Genomic DNA, 19,565 nt, shown 5'->3' with positions numbered 1-19,565 from the left:
AGTAGTCTTTTTTTAATTGATTGAGAATTATTCAGACATCGCCCCACAACACAGTCGGGGCATCAACTAGTTATATAACGAAACCCCATTTATGTTATCTCTCTCCTCTCACTCTCTAAGCCTTCGCCTACCGCCACCACCACCTCTCACCGGCTCACCCCCACCAAAACCATTATCCTCTCTTTATCCATCTCTCTACCCCTATCTTACCACTATCATCCACTACCTCCACCCTACCACCATCACCTTCACCTGTTATCACCAACCACCATCACCCTCCACCTGCCCATTACGAACACCGCCACCACCACCACCACCATCCACGTATGACTTGACCTGCACCACCATCACGACTTTCATCATTAGATCTGGTTATTATAGATCTATTATGTCAACATCAACATCGCACTAAAACCACCTCTTCTATTGCAACAAACCACCACTCTACCACCATCAACTCCACCGTCGCAACCACCTCTATTTCGACCCCAAAACCCCTCAAATTCCCATCTGAAATCCTCATGTTTACAAACCCACAAATTAACACATAAGCTTCGACCAAGATCCAATTTTGTAACCATACCAACAAACTCCAATATTCTACTTCTTTTTTTCAAGAAAGATATTCAAATTGCAAACTGATGAACATATACAATTACTAATGGCTTTGGTTATTTCGACACCTCAAAATTCGCCCCCAAACCCTCGTGATTTAATGGGTTTGATTTTTAAGTTTAAATTTGGGATTAGTGGCAAGAACAATATGGGGTTTGTTTTTTTCAAGAACAATCCTGTGTTTTTGTCAATTAAAGTGTGAATATGATTGCGAATAGTGAGAGATTAAAAGAATGTGTTAAAAAGATTGGCTATTGGGCTTATATTTGGTACTTGTCATTCATTGGTTTAACATTATTGGGCTTAACTACTGGGTTGTTATTGGGCTGAACTAACTAGTTACATTGGTTGTTAAGTTGTTCGTACTGTTACAGGTTCATAAATATCTCCAGGGGGTCAAGTGTAAATATAAGGGACTAGAAGTGCTGATTTGATGAAGTTGTGGGTTCAAGTGAAAGTTTCAAAGTTACACCCTATATAAAGGGTTTTGTCTTCGTCTCTAAGCTTTAGTTCAGATCTGTTTTCTCTCTCTGGTTGTTGTACGCTGCTAGGGTTTGTACGAATAATCTCTCTTCTGTATCAGAGAGATTATTCATCTGTTGGTACTTGTATTCATGTTCTGATGATCATCAGTGGATAATCATCTATGTACTGTTGTATCTGTGTTGATTAGATCTTACAATTGTAAGATCATTTGGGTATTTGGTGGGCAAATATTTTGGGTTGGTTTAATAAGAGTTTTGTCACCTGTTTTGTCACTATTTCTTGTGTTGATCTTCTATTGTTAGTTGTATCTTTAATTTTCACATGGTATCAGAGCTATAGGCTTTTGATCTGGTTTATTTCCGCTGTTATTTGCTGATTTCTTGTTGATTTGTGACTAGGTCTGTTTAAGAGTTGCAGATCTTGTGGTTATTCTGGATAGATCGTCTTGATCTTGGGAGTATCGCTTCTGTATTAAAGCATTTTTTGAAACCCTAGCTAGGGTTTCTCTGAGTCTGTGAAGGATCTTCTCTTGCTGGTGCTTGTACACACTGTGTTGGTCTCTAAATCCTCGAAGATTTAGGGCAAACTGACCAGTTGTGTTACTGATTGTTACTGGTCATAGATCTGTTGTGACGAACTTCAGATCTGTTTTTTTGGAGTTGCTTGCACCCTCTGTGAGGCTGTTCTAACCCTTCTCTTTATTTTTGTTTGTTGGTTGATTAGTTGAAGTCGGGGTAGTGAGGACCGGCATCTCTATTTGTTTTTTGTGATTGGTTTGTGCATTTATCTTGTTATAATATCTAGGTTGTTGTTTGGCTCCTGTATTAAGACCTGTCCAGGCACTATAAGTGACGAACCTGGAAGCTGGACACTGATACAGCTTCGCCTTAGGATCTTGTTCTTTGTTGTTATCTGTGCTGTCATTGTTTTTGACTGTGATTGTTGTTGTGTTTATTCATCATGGGTGATAAAGATGATACTGCTAGTTCGTCTCAAACTTTGATTAGTAAGTTGGATATTGGTGACCCTTTATTTCTTCATCCTAGTGATTCTAGTTCGTTGACTATTGTTAGTATAAAATTAAAAGGAACTGAGAATTACAGAGTCTGGTCTAGTGCTATGAAATTAGCTTTGGAAGCAAAAAACAAATTTGGTTTTATAGATGGTAATTGTAAAAAGAATATTGAGGACCCTGTGTTAAGTAGTCAGTGGGACAGATGTAATTCTGTGGTCTTAAGTTGGTTATTAAACTCTGTTTCAGAAGAATTATATCTAGGACAAGTTTTTTCTAAACTAGCATCTGAAGTTTGGACAGATTTGAAAGAAACCTATGATAAGGTTGATGGCTCTATAGTTTATGATTTGTATAAAGGAATTAACTGTATAACTCAAAATGGCAGTTCTGTGTCTGAATATTATCATAAGCTAAATACAATGTGGAAGCAGTTTGATGCTGTGCTTCAACTGCCTACATGTTCTTGTCAAGCTGCTAAAGATTTTAATGATTTCTCTACTTTAATAAAACTGATGCAGTTTCTTATGGGATTGGATGATATTTATCAACCTGTAAGAACTAATTTGTTAACTAGAGAGCCATTACCTTCAGTTAAGGTTGTTTTTTCAATTGTGTCCACATAGAAATACTAGTAATGCTACAAAAAATCAAAGTGTGTCCTTTGCTACTAAAACAAATCAATCTTTTGAACAAAGAAAAAGAGAGTTTAAAGGTCCTAATCCTAATTTCAAATGTACTCACTGTAATAAAATTGGACACATTGTGGATAGATGCTTTGAAGTGATAGTGAAGGGGTATGGTCCCAGATCTCGCGTCAGCATCGACCGCGAGTGACCATTACCCTTATCAAAACCCCCACCAGCCAACAACCTACTTGTGCCCATGCGAGAACGCGTCGACACAAGGGTTGAATCCAATCTGACTAGTGATGAAGGAGGACTTACCTGGAACATGAGAACGGTAGAGTGATGCGACATAGCATCACGTCTGGTGTATGAAAACGGAAGTATTCACAGCGATGCGGCCTCGCACCGCGTCCAGTGAACACTTCTATCAATACAAGGAAGCTGGATAACAGCAACAGTCACCACAGGCGACGATGCGGCCAGCACCGCATCTCGCGTATTTCTTGATCACAAGCAAGAGACGCGATAACATCAGACGTTACCGCAGGCAGCGATGCGGCTCGCACCGCATCCTATACGCTCAACAAGTGGGACTGACACCACAGTGCAAGTGGCACCAATGGCAGTCACCTGTCAGGGCTACGTAAGCAACGGACTGACGTGGCATAACATCCACAACCGACAAACCTGACACACCTGCAAAGGTGCAGCACGTCGTCAGTCCGTCCATCATCCTCCTCCTTCACTCCTCGGCTATAAATACCAACCCCAAACCAGGTTTGAGGTATCTCTTCACAACTCTCTCACTACCGGTTTGTTACAAGTCACGGTTTGTTTCCTTGTGCAGGAGATCAACCCACCGGTGATCCAGCCAGCGATCCTCGAGAGGAAGGGATTAACCCTTCTTGACGAGACCAGTGAGTTAACCCTGCCCGGTTAACCATTGTTTCATCATTGGCGCCCACCGCTACTCTTAGCACTTTTTAAACCATCCTTTTCCCTCTCTCACGATCATGACTGATCACCAAAACAACACTGGGGATAACCAAAATCCCACAAATCTAAGTCCGGTAGGGGTCAATCCCTCAACATCGCAACCCGGACACATCGGCACGTCCACACAAAGGGGTCCCTCCCTTACGTTTGGACATGACTTATCACAGTACGCATCTGTGATCCCACCAGGCATGGACGTTCATGCCTGGTACGACCAGCAGGCAGCCTTGCTGACAGCAACATACAACCGCGCTTGTGCGGAAGCGCAAATACAAGCTGGGCCTACCCCAGCACCGCACACCCCTGCTGAACGTATTCTACAATACGAAGGCAGGGTACATTCACGTCCAGCTTCGAGAAGCAGACGCGAAGACCGCAGATCATCTTACTGTTCGATCCACACAATCAACGAGGACGATGCCTCGTATGGGTCCCACACCAGGGGACCAGTGCATACCCGCCTAGGTCCTCACGTTGAGGACAGACGACGGTCCGCATCCCGACATGGCTCTGGAATTCAGAGCCGGTTGGGCCCGCAACCGTATACCGAAGGGTATGGTCGTACCGACCCGGACGACCATACATATATCGGGGATTCACATGACACCAGCAGCAGACCAGGAGGACGCAACTATGTTCCTCCCAGTCACCCCGCAACACATACCTCAGGGCGGAAAGCGCCCTGCGAATCAACCCTACAGGCCAAAGGCAGCGGCCGAAAATTCCAAATTCGCCCCGCGGATTGCCCGCGCCCATATCACTACAACAAAGTTCCCATTCAATGTCGGGAAATACAGTGGTTCGACCGACCCGGACGACCACATGAACATTTTCATGGGTGCGGGGTGCAATGGCCAGTGGGATGAACCCACTTGGTGTAATTTTTCCCCCAGACCCTTACGGGCCTTGCCAGGGCATGGTTCGATTCTTTGCCAGTAGGATCACTGGAATCATTCGAGGACTTGCACGCCAAGTTCCTCGCCCATTTTAGCCAGCAACGACGCCACGAACGTGATTCGATGGACGTCATGAATATCTGGCGTAGGGACGACGAATCTATCGAAGCATTCGTCGTCCGTTACAACAAAGAGTGCCTGGAGATAGGTGACATGTCAGACCAAATGGCAAGGAACCACTTCATCAAGGCCGTCAGGGACAAGCAGATGGTCATGACCATCTCTGGCAAGGAGGGCTTGCCTAAAAAATAGGAAGATGCCATGACCGCGGTCAAGACATATGCCCAGACGCAGCGGTCTCTTGAACCGCACCTGGCAAAGGCACAGCCCCAAGCCGAAACCTCCTACCAAGGGTCCAAGCGTAACAACAAACGCAACAGGGACGCGGGAAATCGCGACAGTATTTCTAAACCATACTTCCCGCGAACCAACCCGTTCGACCCAAGGAACCACAACGCCCAACGGGACAACCGGGCGTCAAAGAAAGATTCTCGGGACCGCAACTGGACCGAGATCACTATGTCGCCAAGCGAGGTCCTTCTTGCGGACCCGCAATTCTTGCGACCGGCCCAACCAATGAAGTCCAAGAAAAATCAGGATCTCACACTCTACTGTGAGTATCACAAAGACTCGGGCCACACCACCAACAACTGCATCAGTCTCCGGCTGGAGATCGAGCGAGCCTTAAAAGAGGGGAAACTGCAACATCTTTTGCCAGGTGGACAAAAACCCACCAAGCGCATCACCCCTCATGCCGAAGGTACCTCCTCCGGGAAGAAAACCATGTACGTGGCCTCCACCCACATGATCAACGGAGGCAAAGGTAGGCCGCGCAAAGCGGCGAGAAGGCCGGACAATGACTGGAAAGACGAGCAAGTCGTCTTTCCAAAAGTCCGAGGCGGACCGCGCGATAGGCGCGCCGTCGTTATTACAGGCCAACTGGCACACTACTGCCCCGAGCGTCTATTCATCGACCCGGGCAGTACTTCTGACATAATCTACGAACAATGCTTCAACCAGTTTGACCAGGAGGACAAAGATCGGTTGCAAGCAGTAGATTACCCATTGGCCGGGTTCGTAGGGGAAACTGTCTTTCCCCTGGGCCAGATCACCTTTCCTGTGCGTCTTACTAGTGGAAGACACACAAGAACAGAAGAGGTAAACTTCATGGTTTTACCTCACACCTCCAGATATGATGTACTCCTTGGGAGAGAATCCCCGGGAGATTTCAATATGATTACATCCGTCCCCTACTCTGCTATCGGTTTCCCAACCAAATCGGGGGTCGCGATAATCTACGCTCAAAGAGACGTCATGATGTCGGACGAGCTACGTCTGACCAAGGTCGCAAGACCCACCCCCAACAACCAACCAGAAAAATGGGTTCTCAACGCGAGATACCCAGAACAAAAGTTTACATTGGGTCACGCCTTGTCCCCAACCACCAAAGCGCACCTGAAGCAACTTCTCTTCAGGAACCAAGACATTTTCGCGTGGGCACCCGCAGACATGACAGGGGTCCCACGTGATATCGCGCAACATCACTTGAATACCTTACCAGGTATCAAGCCGGTGATCCAAGTCCAACGCCACCTTGGGTCCGCTAAAAATCAGGCGATGCAAGAGCAGGTCGAAGAACTGCTCTCCGCAGGCATCCTGCGGGAAGTTAAATACCAGACTTGGTTATCCAACCCAGTCATGGTAGAAAAACCATTCGGGGGCTGGCGCATGTGCGTCGATTACAAAGACCTTAACAAAGCCTGCCCCAAGGATTGTTACGCGCTTCCAGAAATCGACGAAAAAGTCGATAATCTCGCACCATTCAGATGGAAGTGTTTCCTCGATTGCTACAAAGGGTACCATCAGGTACAAATGGCAATCTAGGATGAAGACAAAACGGCATTCCGGACTCCTACCGGGAATTACTGTTATACAAAAATGCCGTTTGGGTTGCGCAACGCAGACGCAACTTATCAAAAACTGATGAATGACACTTTCCGCGGGCAAATAAGCAAAAGTGTCGAAATCTACATGGACGACCTAGTCGTCATGAGCATGGAAGAAGATACCATGCTCACAGACATTGACAGAACATTCCAGACTCTGCGAAGCGTTAACATAAAGCTTAATCCAGGGAAATGCTCGTTTGGAATGGAAGAAGGCAAATTCCTTGGATTCATCGTGACTAAAGATGGATTCAAGGTAAACCCGGAGAAAGTTCAGGCGATCGAGCGCATGCCATCGCCTTCAACGATGAAAGATATGCAACGACTGGCCGGCAGGCTAGCAGCACTCAACAGATTCTTAGCCAACCATGCAACTAAGTCTTATCCTTTCATCAAGACCCTGCGGAACTGTTTAAAAAAATAACAATTCCAGTGGACCGCAGAGGCTGAAAACGCTTTCCGGGAAATGAAGGAGTGTTTGATACAACTCCCAACCTTAACCGCACCACGCAAGGATGAGCCACTCATATTATACCTATCCGCCGCGGACAACGCGGTAGGTGCGGTGTTGATAGTGGAGCGGGAGGGGGTTCAAACACCCATCTATTATATCAGCAAGATGCTCAACGACCCAGAAACAAGGTACTCAATAATGGAAAAATTGGTATTAGCACTAGTGCACGCATCAAGACGGCTGCGACGCTACTTCGCGAACCATGTCATCACGGTGCTAACCAATTACAGGATCGGCCCGATCCTATCCAAACCTGACATCTCTGGGAGATTAGCAAAATGGGCAATAGAGCTGGGCGCACACACGCTGAACTATAAACCGCGCCCCGCGATTAAAGGCCAAATCTTAGCTGATTTCGCCGCCGAAGTACCGGTGAATCGCATCCAAGAATGCGAAGAAGCACAAAACCCCGCACCAACACCATCTTCCTCAGAAACATGGGCACTATTTACCGATGGGGCCTCCAACGAAGAAGGTGCGGGCACAGGTCTGCGACTCGTCAGCCCTAATGGCCAAGAACTTACATATGCAATCCGCCTCGATTTCAAAAGCACAAACAACGAGGCCGAATATGAAGCCTTACTGGCAGGACTACGTTTAGCAGTCAAGCTCGGCGTGCAACACCTGGAAGCACACGTCGACTCTTTGTTGGTTGCGGGACAGATACGCGGCGACTATGCCGCAAAGGGGGATATCATGATCCTCTACCTCGAGCAAGCCCTGCAACTAACATCAAAGTTCACTTCATTTAATATCTGACATATTAACAGAAGTGAAAACAAATCCGCAGATGCACTCTCCAAACTTGCATCCACCAACTTCCAACACCTGGCAAAGGAGATACGTATCGAAATTCTACAAAATCCTTCAGTACCCCTGCGCCAGGTCAACGTCATCCAATACGGCACAACATCTTGGATGACACCAATTATTGCATATCTGCAATCAGGTGTGACTCCCGAAAGCAAGTCAGAGGCACGCAAGTTACAATACAAAGCGTGCCACTACCAAATGGTAGACGGTATCTTATACCGCAAATCATACCTAGGGCCACTCCTACGATGCGTCAACCCCCAGGATGCCACATACCTCATCAGAGAGATACACGAGGTTATGTGCGGCATACACGCAGGACCACGCATGGTAGTGGCCAAAATCATGAATGCTGGGTATTACTGGCCCGGCATGCACCTGGACACCGTCAAAGAGTTGCGCAAATGTATCAACTGTCAACGACATGCTCCAAAAACTTTTCGCCCCAAGAACAACTTGGTCCCGGTCACCACCGCATGGCCCTTACAGAAATGGGCAATCGACGTTGTGGGACCTTTCCCTGACGCACCAGGTGCAGTCAAATTTATCATAGTAGCGGTTGATTACTTCACAAAATGGGTAGAGGCAAAACCGCTCGCCTCGACCACTGCTATGATAACAAGAAAATTCATATGGGAACACATTATCTGCCGTTTCGGTCTACCAATGTGCATCGTTACCGATAATGGCACCAAGTTTGCTGCTGACGAATTTCAAAAATGGCTAGAAGAACTACACATTGAACATATATTTTCATCCGTGGCACATCCGCAAGGAAACGGGCAAGTTGAGAGTATCAATAAAAGTCTAGTCGAAGGCATCAAAGGACGGTTGGGAACAGCCAGGCGTGGCTGGGTCGATGAACTCCCAAGTATCCTATGGGCTCACCGTACGAGCCAAAAAACAAGCAATGGGGAAACACCCTTCAGCCTAGTCTATGGCTCAGAAGCGGTGATCCCCGCAGAAGTAGGCCTCCCTTCACCCAGAATGTTGGCTATTGAAAAAATAGACAACAGTATGGAACGCAGGATTGACTTAGACCTTTTGGAAGAAAGGCGTGAAAACGCTGCCATCAATGAGGCTAAGTACAAATCCAAACTGGAAAAGTACTACAACTCGCGTGTCCGCGTTTGTACTTTCAACCCGGGAGACTACGTCCTCCGTGACAATGAAGCATCTAATGCTGAACGCCCAGGAAAACTTGCCCCCAAGTGGGAAGGACCCTACCTCATCAATGAGGTCTTGGGAAAAGGCGCGTACAAATTGCAAACGTTAGAAGGCGAACCTATCGCACGTACATGGAATGCACAACAGCTTAGACGCTGTTACATGTAAGCCATGTTTTTACATTTTCATGTAACCTATCGGGCTGCAGGCCATTTAAATAAACGAACGATTCAATGCAATATTGTTTGTTACTACTATTACAAATGCGTGTTCCACTTTGCGGTATCCGCAAAAACAGATTGGCAAAATCTTCATTCGCGATACCCACACAAAGTGTTAACCACACACAAATATTGTAATAAGCCAGCAAAAGGCAGAATATCAAGTGTCTATCCGGCTGGATAGACAAGTTTTTACAAAACTTACACAATTCCTAAACCCTAAAAAGGTAAACAATGGAATTAACGCGTACTCATACGACAAAGGTATGGAGTATACTTGACCCCATTCACAAATGGGTAAAGTTCCGCATATATACGTTCAAACATGCAAGAATTAAAAACACTTGTACAAATTGAACAACAAACTTTATATTCAAAAAATTCAAGCACCCATGCGATGCTTAATGGATTTACATAGAGTTTCCCACATTTACAAAAGGAAAGCAAAAAAGGGGGCACACTAGCCAACCTAAACCCTATTTTGTACCACTGATACCCGCGCCATCTTGGCCGCCACCAGCGGGATTTTCCTCTTCTGCATCAGCATACAGCATCCGCAACCGGTCAACGTAATCCGCAGCCTCTAAACATTCATCCAACTTCTCCACACAAGAGAGGGATGTATTGTCACAACCCCCGATCCCTTATACAAACACAGGAATGGGCGGCCGTGAACCAGTGTCGGTGGTATCGCGTATGGTCTAATTTGGCAGCGGAAATTTTCATCAGGACCGTAGTTAGGAAATATTTTTATCAGAGTAAAACCACCATATTTTCATAATATTAAACACATGGGTAAAACCCAAGTTTTCAGTATACACACTTTCATAGGAATAAATCCTATTTTTATTAATAAAAACATCTATTTTATTTTAGGTAACTTTATAGCCACTTTTCCAAGCCTTTAGTGCTCTCCAGCTGGCTTTTATTGGCTTCACACTAAGTTACCTGAAACACGTGTTTAAAACATTTTATCAGCAGGAAATACTAGTGAGTGAATCCCAGTTTAATCAAGTTTAAATAAAAAGTCACAGTGAACAGTATTGAGGGCGCATCCGCAATTACATTTGTTTCTAAGTTATATCAATTATCACCCGTGGTACTGTCGACACCCGACTTGTGGTAATGTTACTCCATAACCAGGTTGTAACAAATTTTGTATACAAAACCCCAACATACCCACGATAATTGTATTCTTACAAATACTCAATAACTGTCATTCGCATGGAAAAGTATGTAAGGTTTTGTAAAAGCATTTAACAAAAAGTGGATCAACTCACATTGCTATTATAGGGCTTTCCTTTGTGATTCCCTGGTTATAGTCTAATTAAATAAACAATGCACACGCGTTAGTATAATAACCCATTTTAACATTAGTAATACCCTCCCCGAGACGGTATTCCAACGACTACGTCGGGCAGAACCACGACAGCCGTTACGGAACCCTTGATCAATCGGGCAGAGTATCTAATACGTATCCAAGGGTTATGATACTTACAACGAGGCAGAGCTTCGCTAATTAGGGGGTATAATACCCGAGTATAATAAGCCTTCTACAGAAATTGTGATTGAGAATTGAGAAATGAGCGAACTGAATTGAAATCCGATGCGTTCCTTATATAGTTGCTGAAACTGGTTCCCACGCGGCCCGCGTAAAGAACAGGCAAGGCTTACGCGGCCCGCGTCCATATTGGGTCAACGCGTAGCTTGTCCTGGTCATGATCTAGCCTTGCCACGATGATGACACGTGTCAACACCGGGCTGCGCCACCAATTGGGACACTCGCGGCCCGCATAAACTAACGGTGTGGCCTTACGCGGCCCGCATGAACTAAAGAATTCAGCGGAGTTCAGTTACACCCTCACACGGCCCGCGTTAAGTTTGGGGTGGGTCTACGCGGCCCGCCTCAACTTACTTTTTCTTGTTTTCCATTTATTTTTAATACTATATTATAATTCGGACTCGGTTTTCACGTATGGGATGTATTTCAGGAAGTGTAGGGGTGTCAGGGGTGTTTTAGGAGAGTTGTTATATTTTGGGTATAACTCCTGGGTTATCTAATAAAATATATAGTGCACTCACATTAAGTATAGTAACCCAATTACACTTTATCCCTACGTCACGAGACAGAATCCCAACGAGTTTAGACAGAACCTTGACATACGTTACGGGGTCCTACGTCAGTCGGACAGGGTATCAGTGATCAAGGGTTACAATACTTAAAACAGGGCAGGGCTTTATAGAATTAGGGGTGAATTACTTAAAGAAAAGTGGATGTAAATATATCACAAAGTGGCGAGAGAGGAAAGGAATGAAGCTGAACAGTTCTTTGAAGCTCACAAGTTAGATCTATTTATAGTTGGATTCGAATAAATGGCTTGGAGGTTACGTTATATTAATTGCCATACTTCCACGTACACTATTTTTGATTCCTTCTGATCCCATATGTAAGTCTTATCAAATTTCAATTCTAATAAAAGAATTACGTAAGCCTACAATTCTCATGACATGTTAGATATACATTTTTAATATTTTTACTTTATTTAATATATATATATTATAATTAATTTAACTGCTTTACTCATTTGGCGTGTATAACTTCCAAAAATATGATGTTTTATAAAATAATAAATATGCCATTAGGACGAGCATATTTTTATCTACATTTTGAACCAAGTTTCATTAAAAACAGAGTAGGTTCAAATATAAGGTATTTAATTATTAAATGGTTCCTACGCTTGCTCAAACTATCTCATATTACCATTGGTCAATTTATCCATGATGCATCCTTTTAATAATGTAAAAATTTTAGGAATGTTACATCCTCCCCACCTTGTTTTAAATCTCGTCCTCGAGATTCCCTGAAATTTGGATGAATATTTTTAGATAGTTTAGTTTCTAGGTATATTCTGGTCCTCATTTTGACTTTGACCATAACTATTCTCTATGCTTTGAGATTCTTACCTTAAATTTTGGATGATCTTTTAATGGATTTAAAATTTTCATTTACCTTTATAACTTTGAAGAGGTACAACTAAAGATTTATCAGTTAGGGATGTATTCCTGTCATTTCAAATAAATTTAAGGTTTCCGAATGGTAAATCTTAGTATTAGGAAAAAGAGTTCTTGTAAGTATATCTAGTCGTGATTACTCTTATCTTCTCAAGAGCTCTTAATAAAGGTAAAACGACTCTCTATAAGTTTTTAGATGTTTTGTGCCTTAGCACAACTTTTGGTTACAGGCTTCCTAATGCATTAATAATCGCAAAGAGAAATCTTATACTTTCCATGGCGTCCCAACTTATAGGGTTCCCGTTGTTCATCTTGTCGCACGAGTTTCGAGACTGACGATCAAACGAAATAGTGTTTGACATCGGAATTATAGACGTATATGAGAGAGATTCCTAATAATTAAATCTAGAATTATCATTGACACACCTGTTCGAGATTTATCCCTAATTGTCAATCAATATGGTCTTTGGATTTCCTCATAGATATACATATCTATATAATCATATATCTCACATATTGTAACATACACACTATTCATTAGGCTAGTGTATTTATCATATTCATATTTCCAAAAACAGGTCAGACATCAAATCATTGTACTATTTAGGGAATTCCATTAACATAACATATACCCCATCTCACCCAGTCTCGCCGGAGAGGTACCCTCATCTCACCCGGACAAGCTGGAGTGTATACCACATCATACCCAGACTTGCCGGAGAGGTAGTTATCATTGTATTTCCCGTAAATAGAATTTTCTCAAATAATGACTTCAGAAGTACATCATTTATTATGGCTTGTATCAAGGAACAAGGAAATTAGTATTCTCATGATGGATTATATTCTAGAACCGAGTAGTATCAATAAACAAGAAACAACAGTGGCCAGGTGTTATTGCTTATTTATCATACAAGCACTGTTCTAGTCATCATCCTCACGGGATACCAATAACCATCTCACTTTATCCACACAAGTAATTAGCTTATCTCAAAGCTTTATACTAAGGCATTTTTCTTAGATTCAAGTCTAAATATTATCCTGGTTGTTATCAGTGAATAGCAATATCGTAACTCTTTCATTTAAGCATAGATATTATTATGGTTGTAGCTTTCTTTTGGTTGGAGAATAGAGTTTCAATTATATCATTGTCTCCATTGATATTATAGCTAGGTTCAACGTAATAAGTATATTCATGCTTATATATTATGAGATTCCGATGCACGGAATATTTTATTGAGACAGATAGCATTTTAAAACATAATATGTTTCAGGATTTATTCTTATATGACTTCATATTTTCATAAGAATCACCAATGATATTTTCTCTTATGTTTATCTTACAGAAGATATTATGTTGGGTGTACCATCAAGAAATTCTATTCGGTATATGCATATATGTATAAAATTTCAAATCTCTAGTTAATATTAAATTTTACGGAATATATACACATTGATGTGTGTAAAATGCAACATATAAATTACATCAAATGAGGCATAAAACTAACCCTTTTTAAGTACTAATGTTGGAAAAAGTGTGCTTTTGTTTTCCTTTTGTATTTTCAGGGTTAAAAGAGCTTAAATGAACAAAAGAAGCAAAAATGCAGCCAAATCCAACATAAATACAAAGAAAAGGAAAAAACGTGGCATGCCCGACTCCTCGACAGCATCTCCCAAAGCAAAAACAAGAAGAAAGCTGAGCATGGGGCTGTGCCCAGCTGAGCATGGGGTTGTGCCCAGCTGAACACGGGGCTGTGTCCAGCGGACACGGGGCGTGTCCAGCTCAACACGGGGCCGTGCTCAGCAAGCACGGGGCAGTGTCCAGGATGGTCAGTCCTGGCACAAAAGACAAAGTGGTAGAAGCTTCTATTGCCCACCACGGGGCCGTGCCCAGCGGACACGGGGGCGTGGTCAGAGTGCTGCAGGTGCATTTATTGTAATTGCGAATTACAATTAATGAAGAGAAAGAGTGTCAGACGGGCACGGGGCCGTGTCCAGCGGACACGGGGCCGTGCCCAGGCTTCTGTTCAGCCTATAAATAGGAGTGCTTGGCTTCATTTCAACTCATCCCTTGGCACACCACCTCTCTCACACCTCATCCACCACCCACCACCACCATAACACCATCATCCACCACCATCATCCATTGTCCATCGTAGAGTGTGTGAGTCGTCTCGGGATCCAAGATTGATCGTAAGAGTTCTTGACAATCAAGGCCATGTTTGCCTAAGTCTCTTACATCACTTGGTGAAGACAAGTGTTTAGTATAATACTTTTTATTTTTAATCTTTTGCACTTTTTATTTGGTTTTGTATTAATGACTTTAATAACTAGTTACTTATGTTGAAGGTGATCTTTCCTTATCGTTTGTCCGTGGTGTCTTGGCGTTATTTTACTGTCTATATAAAATAAAAGATTTTCACCATTCATATCTCCACGGTCTATATGGAGGTATGTTGGCTACCTGGTCGGGGGTTAAGGGAACGGTTTGGTAAGGGTCTTGCCCTTGTTCAGCGTTTAGAGGTCCTGCTTGGGACCTGGGTCAAATTTAGTAGGATCTCCTTCAATGCCCATAGGTATTGGATGGCGGGGATCCAAACTCTTTGACCCCCTCATAAGTTAACTACTATTAATACTATAACCCGGCTATTTAGGACTGTATCCCTGCTGACTCAGACTACTTAGCCGAGGGTAACGTCACCGCCAAAAGCGGGGCCTACCACAATTTGCATTAATAACTTAATTCATTATCTTTCAATAATCCGACCCTTTAGGATTGTATCCTTGCTGACTCAAACTACTGGGTTGAGGGTAACGTCGCCTTCAAAAGAGGGGCCTACTACAATAACTAAGATAATCTCTTAAACAAGTGCAAAAGTGCTAAAATAATCAAAGGTTATACTAATACACGTGTCGGATCCAAGTGATTCATCTTGTCTATCTGTTTTTATTTTATTTTATTTTTCAGCATTTAGTTAGTTTTTATTTTTCTTAGTTTAAACATTTTTCTCAATTTTTGATTTGGTTAGACGTTGAGGATAAACCGGTATTAAAAGCTCTTGTGTCCTTGGACGACCTCGGTATCTTACCAACACTATACTACGTCCACGATGGGTGCACTTGCCCATATGTGTGTTTAGTGTTAGTAAATATCGTGTTTTATAAATTTAAAACTTGGCTAAAAGTATAAAAAGGGGCTTAAATATATATCAAAATTATAACACACTTCACGCACATCAAGTTTTTGGCGCCGTTGCCGGGGACACAAGGATTTTAAGAAAGCTCAAAATCGACGGCCTAATCAGTTTTTCAAAACCTTTTTAAAACGCGCGCATTTTTCTGCATTTTAGTGTAGTTTTGCATTTACAGTAGCCTGAACACATGGCCGTGCTCGCTGAACACGCCCCCGTGCTGCATATTTTTAGAGTAGATACCCAGATACAGAGTCTGACCACGGGGCCATGTTCACTCAACACGCCCCCGTGCTCAACGTGACCAGTAACTTTAATTAAAACGCCCAGATACAGACCCTGAACACGGGGCCGTGTTCACCCAACACGGGGCCGTGTCCAGCTTCTGTTTCCGTCTTATTTTTTTGTTTTCTGGTCCCGAGACTCAGTTGTGGTCTGTTGAGTGATTCTTATGGATCAATACTTAAGAGGTTACAACTACACCTATGATGAGGATGATTATAGGGGTAATTATTGCACTAATTGTCGTAACACACGCTCGGTTCAATATAATAACTCATATCAACCATCCAATTCATACAACCATTATGAGGAGCCCAGGTACGAGCCATCAACTTCATACACATCCTATGAAGACCAAAGGTATGAACCTCCTCCCTCATACTCATATTTTGAGGAACCAAGGTATGAGCCTTCATACTCATACTTTGAAGACTCAAGATATGAGCCACCACCTTCATACACTTATTATGAGGAACCATGGCGTGAACAACCCACCTCATATGAGTACTATGAAGAACAAAGTTTTGACCCTTATCCATCATATACTTATAATGAAGAACAATGGTATGAACCATCTACTTCATATGAGAATTATGAGGAACCAAGGATCGAACAACCGGATTCAAGCTTTGAGGATCCAAATTCTTTCAATCTCACCGAAGTGACCAATAGGATATTAGAACACATTAAAACTATCGAACGTTGCATAAAAGAATCTCGCGCAAGGGAAGAGGAATCCCGCGCAAGAGAAGAGCTAAAAAATGATAATAACGTAGAGATAGTTGAAAATGTAAAAATGGAAGAACAAGAAAGTGAAAAACCGACACATGAGTTAAACAACGAAAATGGTGAGTCCGATAATGTTAAAATTCAAGAAGAGTCTAATTTTGAAGAAATTAACCTCTTGTCACCTACTTTCAAAAATCATTGTTTAATAACCCCTCATGCTAAGTTTTTAAAAGAGTTAAACACTAGTGCTAAAATCAAAGACTTAGTAAGTGTTAAGTTAACTAATGATCAAACCTCGCTAATAAAAGAAGATCCTTTTGAAATTAACATTACACCGGTTCCATGTTTCTTTCAAAATTCCTTTATTAGTAATATCACCATTGATAAAGATCTTTGTGTTAACATAATGCCTAACTACATTTTCGAAAAATTAAGTATTAGTGATTTTTCTCCACTTCAAATACCCATTTTTCTATCCGATCGGAAAGTAATAAAATCAATCGGTGTAGTTGAGGATTTATTGGTTCAAACAAATCAAATGGTTATTCCAACCGACTTTGTCATCCTCGATGACGCTCCTCTAGTCTTGGGAAAACCTTTTGTAAAAACTCATGACGCTTTGAAAAACCGGAAGTTTAATAATCTACCTCTTCAATTAGGGGCATTCAAAAGGAGCATAGATCTTGAGCGCTCAATGAAATATCTTTTTGGCAATAATGACCCCCTAATTGAAGATGAGCCTGAACCACCCGATAAGGAGGGTCTAGCCAAGGACCCTTATAAACGTGGCGCACCACGGAGGCATTCTGCGGAACTGTCCTTAGTTTTAGATTAGTTTAACTTTTATGCTTTCTAGTTTAGTTTTAATTTGCAGGAATAAAACACACTCGGGATGGTGAAGGATACTAAGGGAAGCTTGAACCAACACCCCATGCGCAAAAACAGAGCCTCTCGACAATTTTTCTTCATTACTGCAAGTTCAGCACGGGGCCATGCTCACCCAACACGCCCCCGTGCCCAAAAATCTGCAGAAATGCCCAGTTCAGGTACCTGGACACGGGGCCGTGCTCACTGAACACGCCCCCGTGCCCAGCCTTCTGTTTACTTTTGGTACTGGCAGTCTGGACACAGGGCCGTGCTCAGCCAACACCACCCCGTGTTCAGCTACCCAGTACCATAAAATCTTGTTTTTAACACACTTTTACACATTCTAATCAACCGAAAATCTTATTTTTGGGACACATTGAGGACAATGTGTAATTTAAGTGTGGGGGGGGGTGCTAAAACCTTGAATTTTGCAAGTCCTAATTACAAGCCTTACACAAAGCTCTATTCGAACCGCGAAACACCCCAATTTTTTTTCAAAAAACTTTTCATTTTTTTTTCTTTACTTGTCTTGGTTTAATTTGGGAATTTCAAAATTCTAAAAAGGTTATATTTTTACAAATTTACAACCGATAACGTCGTGATAAAAAGAACCAACATAAGAAAATTATGAAACGGCATGACAAGCTTAGTTAAAATTTGATTATATATACTTGATCACATAAAAACCCATTCCCACAAAAGTGAGTTTTGAGCCTTTATTGAGCATACAAATATACATCTTTAAACTAAATGCTCATTTTTCGTTTCTTGTGTGAATAGCCGCTTGGTTTCTTACGACTCTAGAACTTGCCACGACGATACATTCCCGGTCCTTACCAACTTAAACCCGAGTAAGTAAACGATGGAGGCATTAGGACTAACCCCTTTTTATTTGTACACCATTATTATTTTTTTTTACCACCTACCCAAAATCCCCCTAGTTAACCCCTTTGAGCCAAAACCTTTTCATTTTTTAACCCAAAACAAACACCCTTTTTCCCACCAAAACCCCTTTTTCATTTTAAACCCTTTATTTTAGTAACAAAGCGCGGTTTTTCTTATGACCTCCTTATCAAAAAAAAAAAAAAAAAAAAAGAGAGAAAAATGATGATAATAATGAAGCCAAAAGAAATAAACAAACAAGGTTATCAAAAAGAACTTTGTTTGAAAAAAAAATTGCTTCATTAAAAAAAAAGTCAAAAAAAAAAAAGGTCTTACGAAAACCGACGCTTTTTACGCTTTTCGCCCTTTTACTAACCACTAACCCAACCACCCACCTTTAGCACAAGCCTAACCCTTCACCCAAAAAGTCCTCTTGATATTTACAAAGGTATAAAGTTAAAAAGGAGGAGGATTGATTGCTTGGCAAACTTATGGTAGGAATAAGTTCCATGCCGCTCTCGAGTGATTCACTAAAAATACACATTCGGCCGAGTGTTGAGTGATCCCCCGTGAGGTATGTGAACTTGTATATAAATGAAATTTTAAAAAGGCATGCTATGCCCTAATAAGTAATTTATCTTATGAAACGTTCTAAATAAATCATAACGAATAGGATTGTAAATAGTATAAAAATAAAACCCAATAAAGATCTTGGATTCCCGACACTCAAAGACAAGCCCAAAACCTTCTCTTCTACCCATTCCATTTGGGAGTGTAAGCCACATATTAAAGAGTTTTGCTTGAGGACAAGCAAAGATTCAAGTGTGGGGGTATTTGATGTGTGTAAAATGCAACATATAAATTACATCAAATGAGGCATAAAACTAACCCTTTTTAAGTACTAATGTTGGAAAAAGTGTGCTTTTGTTTTCCTTTTGTATTTTCAGGGTTAAAAGAGCTTAAATGAACAAAAGAAGCAAAAATGCAGCCAAATCCAACATAAATACAAAGAAAAGGAAGAAACGTGGCATGCCCGACTCCTCGACAGCATCTCCCAAAGCAAAAACAAGAAGAAAGCTGAGCATGGGGCTATGCCCAGCTGAGCATGGGGTTGTGCCCAGCTGAACACGGGGCTGTGTCCAGCGGACACGGGGCGTGTCCAGCTCAACACGGGGCCGTGCTCAGCAAGCACGGGGCAGTGTCCAGGATGGTCAGTCCTGGCACAAAAGACAAAGTGGTAGAAGCTTCTA

Source organism: Helianthus annuus, chromosome 11 (genome assembly GCF_002127325.2).
Source record: "Helianthus annuus cultivar XRQ/B chromosome 11, HanXRQr2.0-SUNRISE, whole genome shotgun sequence".
NCBI classification, from domain to species: Eukaryota; Viridiplantae; Streptophyta; class Magnoliopsida; order Asterales; family Asteraceae; genus Helianthus; species Helianthus annuus.
The sequence above is the reverse complement of the archived record's forward strand: the minus strand, read 5'-3'. Positions refer to the sequence as shown.